Source organism: Leiobunum rupestre, chromosome 4 (assembly GCF_980474605.1).
Source record: "Leiobunum rupestre chromosome 4, qqLeiRupe1.1.hap1, whole genome shotgun sequence".
In the NCBI taxonomy this organism is placed as follows: Eukaryota; Metazoa; Arthropoda; class Arachnida; order Opiliones; family Sclerosomatidae; genus Leiobunum; species Leiobunum rupestre.
The window spans coordinates 20,476,937-20,485,514 of NC_143387.1; positions in this window are offsets into that span (position 1 = coordinate 20,476,937).

Below are 8,578 nucleotides of genomic sequence, written 5' to 3' on the forward strand. Positions count from 1 at the left end.
GGTAAAACGTTTGTTTTAATGTTTTAAAGTACATTAATTAGGCCATGGTCCTTCCGAGGTAGGCCACTGGCCTGACGTCAAACGACAACCAAAATTTTTCGCAGTTATGCCGGGTCGAAATTCTGTTGAAGGCTCGATATTGTCTCCACGATAACGCTCTGCAGTGGCGTAGACAAGGAGGGTTCAGTGTCAACCCCCTGGGCCTACCTTGACTATACTAAATTGCCCCCCCCCCTTCTCGACACCCCTCTTAATATTAACATTCTTGGACCCCCTTTGCCGAATTTCTGGCTACGCCACTGACGCTCTGAGCCTTCCAATCAGAAATAAATCCGAGTTACGAATAATATAATTTTTGCTGCCGAAGGTTATCATCGCACGGTGAACATACATATTGCTATTTTGATATGTTATTTTCCATTTAAATATAATTTAAGGTATTATGATGTGATTTTATAAACGTATTGAACGCTAAAATGCAGTATATCAAATGCTTAATTTATTGAATTTCAAGTAGAAAATTATTATCAGTCTCGGATTGGCCATAGAGGTAACCTGCCCGACGGCGTGGATCCCATGGACCGTTCATGAAGTGGGCCTCCGTAAACATGGTAGCGTTATAGTTGTTAAAGCTGGGACCCTTAGTCTCCTAGCAACCAAAAAATATTAGACCCAGTCCGCCACTGATTATTATAATGCAATTTTAGAAAACATATCGATAAACCAAGCCACATTTATTTAAATTTAAAGATAATTAAAATGTGGATAAGCCTTGGTTATATTAGTGACTCTCTCTATAGCCAAGATAGCAATGCTGAAATCTATTGACGCTAAGTGAAAATACTATTACTCTGCGTCGATGAAATCCGAAAACCAAAATTTGACGTTCGACATCGTGTTCAAATGTAGTTATTTTCGCGTAAATGAAAACCAAGCTTAATATACCAAAAAAAAGTGTATAAAGAAAAAAAAGAAACGGCGGTGCGCCGTTCTTTGTATCGGCGGCGGCGGCGTGCGCCGATTTTCGAACAATCGGCGGCGGCGCTATCGACGCGTTAAAAATTATCGGCGGCGGCGGCGTTTAGCGGCGGCGCAAGCCTCTAATCGCACCTCTCTCTCATACTTCGACTCTCTCTCTACTCTAACTTGGTCGTTCGCTATTCAGGGCCGGATTAACCAATAGGCCGAATAGGCCTGGGCCTAGGGCACCAAGCCTACCAGGGGCACCAAGAGGGTTCGAAAAAAATAAAAGTACAAAACTTTAATCATTTGCTTTTCACAAAATATTTTCCGGAGTTATTTTAGTAAATGCGTCAACCCCTATGAACCAAAAACGTTTGATTGTCACATTCTCTGACGGACTGCCGTCTAGCCCCTGACGACTTACTAAATCTGGCAGCAAAATTAATTTTCCTTCCATTTCTCAATTATAAATTGCGGAAGCGCCTAGTTCGCTTCGCTCGCTATTGAAAGGGGCACCGAAATTAACTTGGGCCTAGGGCCCCATAAAGTCTTAATCCGGCCCTGTCGCTATTCATACATCGCACCTCTCTCTCATACTTTGCTTAGCTTTCTCTCTAGCTTCATACGGTCGCGCTATCAAATTCGAAGGTCGTCTGTCATACCGCGCGCTTTTGACGCCGACTATATTTGGCCAAGTTAAGTGAGAACTTGGATACGGACTTCCACCCAGCCCCCATCGTAACCTTATCTCGGCGTACGTTAGTCCAGTGGCCTTTATGCGTCAGCCATTGGATACAGGGGGTTTAAAGGGGTACAGGGTAGAGTTATTCTTGCGGGGAAAGGGTACCACGGAAATTCTCGCATTGGAAAGGAAGAGGGGAGTACTACGGAAATTCTCGCATGGAGAAAAGGGGAGGGGGTACCACGGTAATTATCACATGGGAAAAGTGGAGAGGGGGTACCACGGTAATTATCACATGGGAAAAGGGGGAGGGGTAACCCGGTAATAATCACATGGGGAAAAGGGGGATGGGTAACCCGGTAATAATCACATGGGGAAAAGGGGAGGAAGGGCCTTACTGGGTTGGTTCTACTGTGGGGAAAAGGGTACCACGGTAATTATCACATGGGAAAAAGGGGAAGAACGGTAATTATCACATGGGGAAAAATGGGAGGTAGGGCCTTACTGGGGTGCTTCTACTTTGGGGAAAGGGGTGCCATGGAAATTATCGCTCGGGAAAAAGGGGGGAGGTCGACTATGGGGAAAAGGGTACCATGGAAATTATCGCATGGGAAAAAGGGGAAGTAGCCTTACTGCGGTGGTTCGACTATGGGGTAAAGGGTGCCACGGAAATTCTCGCATGGGAAATGCCCCCTCCGACCAACCCCCTTAAAAGGAGAGTGACCGAAAAAAATAAATTGGTATCATTTAATAGAACTCTTTGAAGCGCACGCAGTGCCGTTAATTTCCGCCCCCTCCGACAAACCCCCTTAAAGGGAGAGTGATCGAAAAAAACAAGTTGGTCTCATTCGATAGAACCCTTTGACGCGCACGCAGTGCCACTAATTTCCGCCCCTTCCGACCAACCCCTTTAAAGGGAGAGTGATCGAAAAAACAAGTTGGTCTCATTCGATAGAACCCTTTGACGCGCACGCAGTGCCACTAATTTCCGCCCCTTCCGACCAACCCCTTTAAAGGGAGAGTGATCGAAAAAAACATGTTGGTCTCTTTCGATAGAACTCTTTGACGCGCACGCAGTGCCGCTAATTTCCGCCCCCTCCGACCAACCCCCTTAAAGGGAGAGTGATCGAAAAAAACATGTTGGTCTCTTTCGATAGAACCCTTTGACGCGCACGCAGTGCCACTAATTTCCGCCCCTTCCGACCAACCCCTTTAAAGGGAGAGTGATCGAAAAAACAAGTTGGTCTCATTCGATAGAACCCTTTGACGCGCACGCAGTGCCACTAATTTCCGCCCCTTCCGACCAACCCCTTTAAAGGGAGAGTGATCGAAAAAACAAGTTGGTCTCATTCGATAGAACCCTTTGACGCGCACGCAGTGCCACTAATTTCCGCCCCTTCCGACCAACCCCTTTAAAGGGAGAGTGATCGAAAAAAACATGTTGGTCTCTTTCGATAGAACTCTTTGACGCGCACGCAGTGCCACTAATTTCCGCCCCCTCCGACCAACCCCCTTAAAGGGAGAGTGATCGAAAAAAACAAGTTGGTCTCATTCGATAGAACCCTTTGACGCGCACGCAGTGCCACTAATTTCCGCCCCTTCCGACCAACCCCTTTAAAGGGAGAGTGATCGAAAAAACAAGTTGGTCTCATTCGATAGAACCCTTTGACGCGCACGCAGTGCCACTAATTTCCGCCCCTTCCGACCAACCCCTTTAAAGGGAGAGTGATCGAAAAAAACATGTTGGTCTCTTTCGATAGAACTCTTTGACGCGCACGCAGTGCCGCTAATTTCCGCCCCCTCCGACCAACCCCTTTAAAGGGAGAGTGATCGAAAAAAACATGTTGGTCTCTTTCGATAGAACCCTTTGACGCGCACGCAGTGCCACTAATTTCCGCCCCTTCCGACCAACCCCTTTAAAGGGAGAGTGATCGAAAAAAACATGTTGGTCTCTTTCGATAGAACTCTTTGACGCGCACGCAGTGCCGCTAATTTCCGCCCCCTCCGACCAACCCCCTTAAAGGGAGAGTGATCGAAAAAAACATGTTGGTCTCTTTCGATAGAACCCTTTGACGCGCACGCAGTGCCACTAATTTCCGCCCCTTCCGACCAACCCCTTTAAAGGGAGAGTGATCGAAAAAACAAGTTGGTCTCATTCGATAGAACCCTTTGACGCGCACGCAGTGCCACTAATTTCCGCCCCTTCCGACCAACCCCTTTAAAGGGAGAGTGATCGAAAAAACAAGTTGGTCTCATTCGATAGAACCCTTTGACGCGCACGCAGTGCCACTAATTTCCGCCCCTTCCGACCAACCCCTTTAAAGGGAGAGTGATCGAAAAAAACATGTTGGTCTCTTTCGATAGAACTCTTTGACGCGCACGCAGTGCCACTAATTTCCGCCCCCTCCGACCAACCCCCTTAAAGGGAGAGTGATCGAAAAAAACAAGTTGGTCTCATTCGATAGAACCCTTTGACGCGCACGCAGTGCCACTAATTTCCGCCCCTTCCGACCAACCCCTTTAAAGGGAGAGTGATCGAAAAAACAAGTTGGTCTCATTCGATAGAACCCTTTGACGCGCACGCAGTGCCACTAATTTCCGCCCCTTCCGACCAACCCCTTTAAAGGGAGAGTGATCGAAAAAAACATGTTGGTCTCTTTCGATAGAACTCTTTGACGCGCACGCAGTGCCGCTAATTTCCGCCCCCTCCGACCAACCCCTTTAAAGGGAGAGTGATCGAAAAAAACATGTTGGTCTCTTTCGATAGAACCCTTTGACGCGCACGCAGTGCCACTAATTTCCGCCCCTTCCGACCAACCCCTTTAAAGGGAGAGTGATCGAAAAAAACATGTTGGTCTCTTTCGATAGAACTCTTTGACGCGCACGCAGTGCCGCTAATTTCCGCCCCCTCCGACCAACCCCTTTAAAGGGAGAGTGATCGAAAAAAACATGTTGGTCTCTTTCGATAGAACCCTTTGACGCGCACGCAGTGCCACTAATTTCCGCCCCTTCCGACCAACCCCTTTAAAGGGAGAGTGATCGAAAAAACAAGTTGGTCTCATTCGATAGAACCCTTTGACGCGCACGCAGTGCCACTAATTTCCGCCCTCTCCGACCAACCCCTTTAAAGGGAGAGTGATCGAAAAAAACATGTTGGTCTCTTTCGATAGAACCCTTTGACGCGCACGCAGTGCCACTAATTTCCGCCCCTTCCGACCAACCCCTTTAAAGGGAGAGTGATCGAAAAAAACATGTTGGTCTCTTTCGATAGAACTCTTTGACGCGCACGCAGTGCCGCTAATTTCCGCCCCCTCCGACCAACCCCCTTAAAGGGAGAGTGATCGAAAAAAACATGTTGGTCTCTTTCGATAGAACTCTTTGACGCGCACGCAGTGCCGCTAATTTCCGCCCCCTCCGACCAACCCCTTTAAAGGGAGAGTGATCGAAAAAAACAAGTTGGTCTTATTCGATAGAACTCTTTGACGCTTCTGGTGCAATGTATAAAAAGTACCGTAATTTGTTATCGACTACAGCTTGCAAAACATAAGATGCGTATTGTTTCCTATTTATGAAATCCCTTTATCCCATTATCCTTTAACATAATATAGCAAATAATACCTATGTCCTTCCTCCGGAGCGATAATTGGAATATGGGTTCCTTACATATATTTCCGATGGTTTCATCCCTTCGCTAACTCAGTCGCATAACTGATCAAAACCTTCCTTAGACATGTGAAAATTTTCCACCCAGTCGTCATCGTCAAAATTACTATTCACAATTCGATCCCACCAATCGCCACTTCGGAACTTCATCCAAAATATCTTTCTTCTTTTCTCTCGAAATAACGCGGTAGCGATTTCAGCGGAGGCCGGATTACTAATCAAATCGCACTCATTAGACTACGCGTGGGGTGGACGAGGCTTAACGCAGCCTTAGCGCCAACAGTCTGTCTGCGTACCTGAGAGAATAAGGGCCGGGGTAACTCATTACTAAAATCATTTGATCAAGATTGGATACAGTCAGATACAGAAAGGATCAAATAATCTTGATCAAGATTGGAACAAGTCATATCCAGAAAGTATCAATAATTCTAAATCAAATAACCTTGATCAAGATTGGATCAAGTCATATCCAGAAAGGATCAAATATGCTTGTATCCAGTAATATATATCAAGATTGGGTAAAGTCATACCCAGAAGGGATCAAATAATTTTGAAATATTATGTAAGAAAACATTTATTCAAATTAATTAATATATGACAAGCTTTTGATCAAAAGTATTTTAATTCAAATAAATATTAATTATTTCTGAAAATTAAACCGTTTTTGTCTCAAACCTTAAGCTGCTCAATATTTATTTATATATTAATAAAGCTACACGTATTTAGCTCTTACTTAATTTTTCTATTGGATCAAAACGTAATGTAAAAAACCCGTTAAAGTTAAAGTGCTTAAACGCAGTTATTCAGGTTTTTCTACAGTGTCATTTTTCCAAAATAAAACTTTAAATTAGTAATTTTGAATAATATTATCAATGGTTAAACTGAACTACGGAATCATTCTACTCTTTCTTTAGCATTCGTTTTAGATTTTTCTATTTCTCTGGGCCTTAACAGTAAGAATTAACTTTGTATTCAGAACATTTTGCAGACAATGAAGGAAAATCAACAATTTATGCAATAAATCTTTTGACTTACTTTGACTTATTTGATATATTTTTAAAAATTAGATAAAACTTTTATCAACGTTTGATCCCAAATTAATCAAATTAAAGAAAGTTGTGATACTAATTTTAAATCAAATTAATTTGGAATCTACAAAACTTCATGAAAAAAATTAAATTACCCGGGACAAAGATTAAAGTGCGAATCAGTTAGAGATTGAAACATAAATATTAGAAAACAAAGTCATCGCTATGCTCTCTTTGATATACAGTTCAATCCATAGTTCATTATTATAACTTCGTAAAAGCAAAGTATTTAGGGCTAACCTATCTGTACCCCGCTGCCGTAATAGGCTATCTGTACCCCGTTTCCTTGCTATCTGGGGACCGTCATAGGCTATCTGTACCCCGTTTCCTTGTTATCTGGGTGCCGTAATAGGCTATCTATACCCCGTTTTCTTGTTGTCTGGGTGCCGTAATAGGCTATCTGTACCCGGTTTCCTTGCTATCTGGGTACCGTAAAAGGCTATCTGTACCCGGTTTCCTTGCTATCTGGGTGCCGTAATTACCTATATCTGTACCCCGTTTCCTTGCTACCTGGGTACCGTAATAAACTATCTGTACCCCGTTTCCTTGCTATCTGGGTGCCGTAATATGCTATCTGTACCCCGTTTCCTTGCTATCTGGGTACCGTAATTGGCTATATCTGTACCCCGTTTCCACCGTAATTATTGGAATTCCTTGATCCGCCATAACTATTGAAATTCCTTGATCCGCCATAATTATTGAAATTCCTTGATCCACCATAATTATTGAAATTCCTTGATCCGCCATAACTATTGAAATTCCTTGATCCGCCATAATTATTGAAATTCCTTGATCCACCATAATTATTGAAATTCCTTGATCCACTATAATTATTTAAATTCCTTGATCCACCATAATTATTGAAAATTTCTTGATCCAGCATATTTATTGAAATTCCTTAATCCATCATAATTATTGAAATTCCTTGATCCGCCATAGCTATTGAAATTCCTTGATCCGCCATAATTATTGAAATTCCTTGATCCACCATAATTATTTAAATTCCTTGATCCGCCATAATTATTGAAATTCCTTAATCCACCATATTTATTGAAATTCCTTAATCCACCATAGTTATTGAAATTCCTTGATCCGCTATAATTATTGAAATTCCTTGATCCACCATAATTATTGAAATTCCTTGATCCGCCATAGCTATTGAAATTCCTTGATCCGCCATAATTATTGAAATTCCTTGATCCACCATAATTATTGAAATTCCTTGATCCGCCATAGCTATTGAAATTCCTTGATCCGCCATAATTATTGAAATTCCTTGATCCGCCATAATTATTGAAATTCCTTAATCCACCATATTTATTGAAATTCGTTAATCCACCATAGTTATTGAAATTCCTTGATCCGCTATAATTATTGAAATTCCTTGATCCACCATAATTATTGAAATTCCTTGATCCGCCATAGCTATTGAAATTCCTTGATCCGCCATAATTATTGAAATTCCTTGATCCACCATAATTATTTAAATTCCTTGATCCACTATAATTATTGAAATTCCTTAATCCACCATAATTATTTAAAAAATACCCTAGGCCCATTTTATAGAGACTTATAGCGTTTTTCATATGATTGCTCGAGATTCGCTCCGAATCTGTCTTTGACGTCATAGATCTCGTCCCGAACGACTATAGTAAAACCGCAAATGGAATATTCCCTAAACATATTCCCGCGCTTTTTAGTCTCTTCCTCTATTATAGAGGAAAGAGGCTGTTATTTTCGCTCCTGATGTATGCGGTTGTGGTTGTGGTGATGGTGAAGGTGAATAATACAATGGAAGCTATACGTCCGTATAGTCTATAGCTCCGTATAGGTCCCCGGGAATCGACGAATTCTCTTCAATGGCACTCGATATAAATTTATTTATGGTGTCATTCTATTGGTATTAGTTCTCTCTATCTTCCTATGCCAGTGCTGATCCGCGGTGTTTAATCATATTGGTAAAATCAAGAGTGCTAGGAGGTAGAGGCTACTATTGTGGTTGTGCCATCTTGTCTCATTTGAATTTGTTTTACTGCCTATTTTACAAGTACTCAGCCTATCCCTGGGGTCAACACCGTACTTAAAAACCAAATCGAAAAGGAGCTAAAGACCCGAAATTAATCAGGTAACTAAATGCCACAGAAGCGTCAAATGTTTACTAGTTTCCTTTGCTTTTCTCCGG